We start from the raw sequence: 7,224 nt of genomic DNA on the forward strand, positions 1-7,224 counted from the left end.
GCTATATGTCTCTTTCAGGGGACTTAGCAAAGCTAGTTTCGTCTGTTATAATAAGAGATGAGGGTGCAAGTGTTGTATTCTTTTGTTGGAGTAGCATTCATGGGTTGAAGCATAAGCTGGCAGGATTGAGACGTGCAGGGAGTTTCGATTGGGTTTGCCACTGTTAAACATGGTTAGTTAATTCCTGGTGCGTTTAGGTCAAGGACAACAGGTTAAAAGAAATGGGAGAGGAGGGCCTCTAGAGCGCGGGTGCACCTAGTAGCTCCCGAGTGCACATTTGGCCAACAACGTGTCCCCTGCCCTCCTTCCTCCATGGCTTGTAACTATCCATGCCACCATAAGCCGGCGGTGCACACTCTCCACGCTCTCACTTGCCCATTTCCCACTTTCATCCTATACAGTCTAATATGTTGGACTGTAGAACCCTCGTCCCAACCCCGTCCATCGTCTGCCGACCAGTCCATAACCAGATCAACTTTTAAAAAAAAAGAAAAAAAGATCAACCTTTTAAGCTCATTCGTATAACCCTTCTCCGCTGTCCGCTCTCTGCCATGGCTGGGGCAAATGCCATGCACATAATTGCTACCTAGTGCTCACGCACTCTTCATTCAAATTCTGAGGAGTTAGGCTACAATTCGACATGCCGTGCATGAAATTCTATACTTTTATGTACAGCTTACGCGAAATCAACAACATGGTGGTGCTGCGAACTGCAGTAGACAGTGTACTGTTCGAGAGAGCTGCTATTCGGCCATGTAGTCATTTAAGGACGCAATTGTATAAACTAGAGTGAGTATTTGCTAAAGTATAGGTAATTTGTGGACAAGCAAACCTAATGTGGATGACCATTTTCCAATATTCAATAGGATGGAAAGAAGACTAATGAGGCTAACCCCAATGTTGTCGTATGCAGGCTGATTAACAATTGTAAATTCAGTTCTATAAGCTCTGCCCACTTACAACATGTGTGTCCTGGAATGACCATTCACACTAATTAAGCAGATAGACACTACTGCAAAAGGGCACATCAGTACCGATCGAGTATCAGTGCCGGTTGTGCACCTGACACAGTTGCCATATTCAGATAATAATAAAGGGAAAATTTGGCGGCAGCGCTCCCGCCAGGCACTGCCATCACACCTGCAAATGCGGCAGCTCGAAGGCCACCACCATAGCACATGCATAGCACATCCCACTTGGCCGCCGCTCCCGCTTGGCCACCGCTCCCGGTTACCCGCCGCTCCCGCTCGGACTCGGCCGCATATTGGGCAGAGCAGCGCTGAAGCATGCCGTCGGTGCCGAGCTTCTTAGTGGCAATCAACATAGATTGGCGGGGGAGGAAATGGTGAGCACAACGTGTTCTGTTGAGGGAACTAATGAAGAATTGAAGAGATAAGGGAGGGAGCAACTGAAGGAGAAGGCCGGTGGGGAGTCGCGAGGGGAGGAGTCCGATGGGGAGAGGCGAGAGAGAGAATGGAGAGAGCTGACGAAGAGTGAGAGAGATAATGGAGAGAGCTGGCAGAGAGTGAAGAGATAGGGGAGAGAGATCGATAGACGTGAATAGGAGATTCGTGAGCCAAAACAGCAGTGAAATCAAATTTCGGGTCCGGGAGTAGTATCAGTGCCGGTTAGTATTAAAAACCGTCACAGATACTAACCAACATTGATACTACTTATCAGTGCCAATTTTTGTCTGAATGAATACCCTACTAGTGTCGGTTTTGATTGAACCGATACTGATGAGCCGGTACTTATGACTAGTTCTATAGTAGTGAGATAAATACAAAAAACATCTATATCTATAATACCTATACAATTGATCCCCATGAACTTCAATAGATGCTGTTTCAGTATTTCTCACTTCTTTTGTGCAACCAAATCATCACGAAAGTATACATTATTTATAAAAAGCAAGACTACAATACCATATCTTTGAATGACATTGACTAGAAACATACATTATTTATAAAAGCCAAGACCACAATACCATATATTTGAATAACATTAATCAACAGTGACGTAGGACAAAAACGTACCATATGAATTACTCGAATAAGTCGATAACATGTACGTTTAACAGGGGCTTAGGAAACCTTTTAGTTAAACATGAGCACATCCCCCCCTGCCCGACGCCTTAGAATTTAATTGTCAGAGCACTAAACATGAATTTGGTAGAACTAAGAAGGTAGTTGGAAGAATTATGCACTAGATGGGTGAAACTTGTTCAAGAAAATATTGGTAGCCAACTGAATACAATATCTATATGAGAAGTGTACATACTAGATGGCATTTGGCTCCTCTCTGGTGTCTTGCTCCGCTCTGGCTATCCGTCCTGCTGATCAGCCATGAGGATCTCGTTCTCCTCTACCTTCCGCGATCTACAACAAGATGGTATGTTCCTCCCTCTCCTCTCCCTTGGACCTCCCGGATCTGGATCTTCAACCGAGTCTTGATCTTCAAACTGTTGTCTGGAGAAAGTTGGGCCTCCCGATAAACTTTTCTGAAGGCAAAAATCTCAAGGAGTTCTTTTTGGTTGTATCTTTTGGGAGATGCAAATGTCGTCTTTCGGAGGATTCAGTGGGTTCTCTCTTACAAGCCACTATTGGGGGCTCTGCTTTAGATTTTGATGTGTAGCAATTGGATGATCGTGTTTTTCGTTTTGTGGTTTCATCTAAGGCATTGGGCTTTCACATATACAATCTTCGCTCTGACGAGTGTGAGCAATATAAGTTGTTCATTGGAGCAGTGAACTCAATTGTTTTGTTCATGAGGATGACTCATCTTGGCATCTAGTGACTTACAAGGGGAAGAAGAAGGCAACCTATGCTGAGGTTGTCAAGATTAGTCATCCTGCTTTGAATGGTGATGTCCCTTTGTCTGGTGCCAATGATGTGCCCTTGCGGTGTGCTTCTCCGGCTCAGAAGAAATTAGTTTTTGATTGCATTGTTTTTCCACGAGCTTCAGTTTTTGATCGTATCAATATACAAGATGTACAGAATATTATGAATGAAGGAAAGTTGGATACAGCGATGAACAAGGTGATATTCCAGCGAGAAGACATTTCTGGGTTTTCAAATTCAAATGAGGTGCAACCCAATGTCAAGTGGCATGCCCATCTGCAATAGGACGGCTTGGCCCGAAATGTTTTTTGTGGTCGATGTCTCTCTCCAAGGCACCTTTGGCAACACTGTCGCTCTCGTATTAGTTGCCACACTTGTGCTCGCTTGGGTCATATTGCGATTTTCTGCCATTCCAAAAAGAACTTCCACAGGATTTTTTTCCAAAAATCTCGCCAACAAATAATTTTGCAAGGCAATTGAATGAGACCTCATGGAGTGGTCAGGGTGTAGTTTCTTGGTTTATCAAGGTGTGTAGAATGACTAGAGGGGCCAACTCTAATGGCCATGTGTTCATGAGAGATTCTCAGATTTGGAACCGCTAACAATAACTTGGAAAGAATCGGGGCAAGGCCCTTTGCTTTCCTTGTTCTCCTCCCCGAGTACTTCTCTTTGCCTCTGCCAACAAAACCCCAACCCCAATTCCCTTGCCCCAAACTCTCCTTGCACCGGTGCTCAACTCCCAATCTCTCCGTCGTTGGCCATGGCTTATCAGTGTGCGGACCCCCTTCCGTTTGTTCCGTGAAACTATAATCATCTTGCAATCCAGAATAGAGAACCCATGGTCAGAGCGGTGGTGATTAGAGTGCCGCCGGGCAATGAAGATGTCGCAATTGTCACTATTCACCAAATGTCTCAGCAACAAGTCCTTTTTGTGAATATCTGTGAAGTTATCCAGGAGTTCTTGGTTCATCACATGATGGTTGTGAAAGAGATACAACCATGTTCTCTGGGTCAGACCAATGTCAGGTTTGAGCATATGCGTGATCGGGATAGTTTGGTTCACTCGAGCCCTCACCCTTATGGGGATGTTGAATTTTCTCTGGTTAAGCATAATGAAGGGAGAAACTGGCGGGCTTTGAATTTCAATAGGGAATGTTGGTTAACGTTGATGGGTTTTCCTCTAGATTTCTGGTCTCAAGAATATATAGAAAATGCTATAACTTCTTTTGGAAGACCGATGGCCTGGGAAAAGGATTACTCTCACCTTGCCAGACTCATCATCAAGGCTCGTATAACTAATTTGTAGGATATACCTCAATTCATTGTGTTATCTGAGGGAGAAGGATTTCAGGGGCAATCTTGGACAGTGTAGTGCAAAGTTCTGTAGCAGGATCTTCTGGGTGGTTTGCCAGCTGATGAGGATCCTTTCCTGACCTTAGAGATGTGAACAATCCTCCTTATGACTTCTTTGGTTTTGGGCAGCAGGGACAGGGCCTCACAATCCCCAAAATCAACTTGAGGAGGGTGCTAATCAACACCATAATCATCAGGATTTTGGCCATTGGGCTCTTGGTAAACTTGCAGTGCATCCTCATGTTGCTCCTGCAACACAGTTAGTCGATGGAATTGAGCCAAGTCAGGTTTAGGTGTATACTGATCTTAATATTCCTGATCTCAATCAAGTAGTTTTGGACAAATGCAGTGGATATGGTTGTGGATATTATGCATGTTTCTCCTCTATTGCAATCAGCCCCCTCAAATCCATTAGATGTCTTTGTTCAAAATGTACAAGTTTTGCTAGATTTGAATGAACTGCTAGAAAGTCCAGTTGCTCTTGCATTTCAGGCTCAGCATTCTGTTTCCCTCTCACAGGAAGTTCGGATGGATGTGCTACCTTTTTAAGAAGAGACTTTGGTGGAAGCCCAGGATGGAGGCCCATATTGTGTGGAAGCTATTGATGGGCTTCAACTGAATGCCCATAAACAAGAATTTGATCTAAATTTGTAAGTGGGTCTCATGTAGGCCATTGATAGTCTGGGCTAGATACTGCTTTATCAGCCTTTTCACCTCTTCCTGGAGGCTCTGAGGATGCTTGTAGGGCAAAGGACAATGCTGATATGTATAGGCTTTAGGCTAAGCATTTTGCTCTGGTGGGCAATCCTGAACTGACAGTTGATATCCCTTTAGATTGGGCCTCTTTCTTCACTATCATCCTCCTTAATCCAGGTATCTTTGATTGGGCTAAAAGTCTCCCCGTTTCCAAAACTTGGAGCACCATTCTTTCCAAGACTGACCAGCCTTCCTTTCTAAATTTTATGATCCCCTCTCTTTGCCCTAAGGAGATTCTTCCCAAATTGTGTCTAGCTACAAAAAAGTAAGGGTACTTATGAGGTTACCACTTGTGATGAACTAGAATCAGTTGTGGGTACTCCTATCAAGCCAAATTGTCTTCAAGATGATGCTTCCTCTAGCACAAATGTGGTTCATGTTAAGAAGAGAATTTTAAAGAAGGTTCTAATTGTAGAAACTGAAGTAAGGCATAGTCTAAGATTCCAGAACCAAAATAAGTGTTTCAAAAGAAGCGCTTGTGGTGACAGAAGTTTTTTTTGCTTGCAACATTGAGCCACCAGTACTCTCTCTAAAAGTCATAAAAAAACCGGGAGAATCCTTCTGCAAGATGGTGCCTAGTGTGTTGTCAGATGAGGCCTTGTCCAAGAAAAAGATCAAAGGAGTTGTAGGTGATGGTAAAGCAATTGTAAAAAAGATAAAGATGGACAAGGCCAACATCGTCAAGATTCTCTTCAATGAAGATTAAACTTTCATTAAGATCAAGTAGTTCAGTGAGGGGCACTTTTGCCTAGTGTCATTAGCTTGCTTTTGCTGGACCTTTTCTTCTTTATGGGTTCTTCTCCCAGTTTCAGTATCAGCTTATCAAAACTACTCTGCCTTTAATAGTAATGTATGGGTCCCCAATGGCTCCATTATGGTTTTTACTCTTGTTTGTGATCCTGTGTTACGATACTTCTGGAATCTGGTCCCTCTCTAGTGTGTTTCCTCTTTGTGCTGTTCCAGCTCTGATATCTAGTCCTTTTCCAGTACTTGTTGTCTCTATTGTATTCATATGTTGTTCATGAAAATTTCTTGTATATGTTCTCCAATGGCTTCACAACCAAATAATTTAACTAAAGACTGGAAGATTCTTTCCTAGAACATTAGAGCTATTAATGCTGAAAAGAAATGGAATGCAGTAAAAAGCAAGATTACGGAGTCCAGCTGTGATATTCTTTGTATTCAGGAGACCAAAAGAGAATATTTTGATGCAGCTTTCATTAAGAATTTTTTTCCTCCTCAGTTTGATTCTTTTGAGTTCCTTCCCTCTGTGTGTGCATCTGGAGGGAGTCTCGTAGCATGGAAATGATATAGGTTTCAGGGCAATGTAGTTTTCCAAAATGCTTATGCGCAGTCTTTAGAATTTTCTTCCCTAATGTCAGGTGACCAGTGGATTTTGACAAATATTTATGCTCCATGTATAGTAGATGGAAAATATGAGTTTCTAGACTGGTTTAGAAATGTTGAAATGCATGGAGATGTTGATTGGCTGATCTTGGGAGATTATAACTTGATCAGGTCACCTGATAATAGAAACAAGCTGGGGGGATGTTAATGAAATTTTCGCTTAATGAGGCCATCAGTAATCTTGGTATTGTTGAGCTTCCATTGGAAGGGTAGGCTTTCACTTGGACTAACAAGCAACAAATTCCTTTGCTTGTCAGATTAGACTAGTTCTTTACCTCTACTTCCTAGACTATCCACTATCCTGGCACTGAGGTTACTACTTTGTCTAGGGACACTTCAGATCATGTTCCGTTTGTTGTTTCCATTGTGACAAAAATCCCAAAAGCTAAGGTGTTTCGGTTTGAGAACTATTGGATGGTGCATGCTGATTTTCATAGTGTTCTATAGCATGATTGGGATCTTCCTTCTAGGCACATTGATCCAGCCAAGAGACTGAAGTTTAAGAATCTTAGAAGAGTTTTTAGAGCCTAGCATAAACAGTTACCTAATCTTGCTTCTACCATTGCAAATACCAAAAGCATTATTCTTTTGCTTGACATGATGGAAGAGATCAGAGACTTATCTCTACAAGAGTGGAATTTTAGAGATATCCTTCAACAACACTTGACATACTTGCCTAAACAACAGCACATTTATTGGAAGCAACGAGGTACCATTAATTGGGTAAAATTTGATGATGGTTGCACTAAGTTCTTCCATGCAATGCAACCATTAAACAAAGATTAAATTCCATCACCTCTCTTAAGAATGACATGAACCAATCTATGTTTGATCATGAAGCCAAGGCTATTCTTCTTTGGGAAGCTTA

This window comes from Phragmites australis, chromosome 19 (genome assembly GCF_958298935.1).
Source record: "Phragmites australis chromosome 19, lpPhrAust1.1, whole genome shotgun sequence".
Classification (NCBI taxonomy): Eukaryota; Viridiplantae; Streptophyta; class Magnoliopsida; order Poales; family Poaceae; genus Phragmites; species Phragmites australis.